The sequence below is a fragment of the Gavialis gangeticus genome, unplaced genomic scaffold (assembly GCF_001723915.1).
Source record: "Gavialis gangeticus isolate Ggan-Ray unplaced genomic scaffold, GavGan_comp1, whole genome shotgun sequence".
NCBI lineage: Eukaryota > Metazoa > Chordata > Crocodylia > Gavialidae > Gavialis > Gavialis gangeticus.
The window spans coordinates 19,028,027-19,028,879 of record NW_017728997.1 but is presented as its reverse complement, the minus strand read 5'-3'; positions in this window follow the sequence as shown (position 1 = coordinate 19,028,879).

Sequence of the window (853 nt, the reverse complement as noted above, 5' to 3'; positions counted from 1 at the left end):
CGGGGCGGGCACGGAGCCGGGCAGCAGCCCGCCGGGGCCAGCCGTGCCAGGGCCTTGCCCAGCCCTCGACGCCCTACCGGGCCGGGTGCACCGTGGCCGTGGGAGCCGACGCCTGCTTCCCGCGGAGCCTCGCCCCGCGGGGCCTCCCGCCCAGGGTGCAGGGAGGGGCTGGTGGCCCCCGGCCAGGGATGGGGCAGCTGCATGTGGGGTCCCTGGCGCTGGCGCCCAGTGGACACAGCCAGGACCTTGCGTGTGCTGGTGCCCCGGGGCTGCCCTGGGCCTCCCCGCCAGGGAGGGCAGGATCTGGGGTCTGTCTCTGGGCTGGGCTCAGATGGGGGCACATCCCCGGCTCCAGCCTTGCTGGCGATGGACCCCCCCGGGCACTGGCTACAGGCCCAGCGTGGAAATCCCCTGGCAAGCCAGCGCGCTTCCTCTCTGCCTCGCCTCGCCTCGCCTTGCCTCGCCTCGCGGGGGGGCCGGGGCGTGGGGCTGGCCAGCCTGGTGCGGGGGGAGGGCAGCCCACGGCTGAGGGTGCAGAGCAGCGGAGCCTGGGGTGGGGCTGGGTCTCAGGTTTCTGGCACAGCTCCAGCACCAGGTGTGCTGCTCCTGGGCCAGCCCTGCACCAGGCTTTGTTCCAGGGGCAGCACCCCCGGCACCAGCTCCGCACGGGCCAGCCAGGCCGCAGGGCCCGTCCCTCTACCCCGGGAGACAGGACTGGAGCCTGGCCGCAGGGGCCAAACAGCCCTGACCCCAGCTCCCTGCTACAGGGCAGCTGCTCCCCGCACAGGGCTTGTGGCTGCCGGCGGCCTTGGTCCCCTCCTGCACTCACGGGGTGCCGTGAGGACAGCTCCGG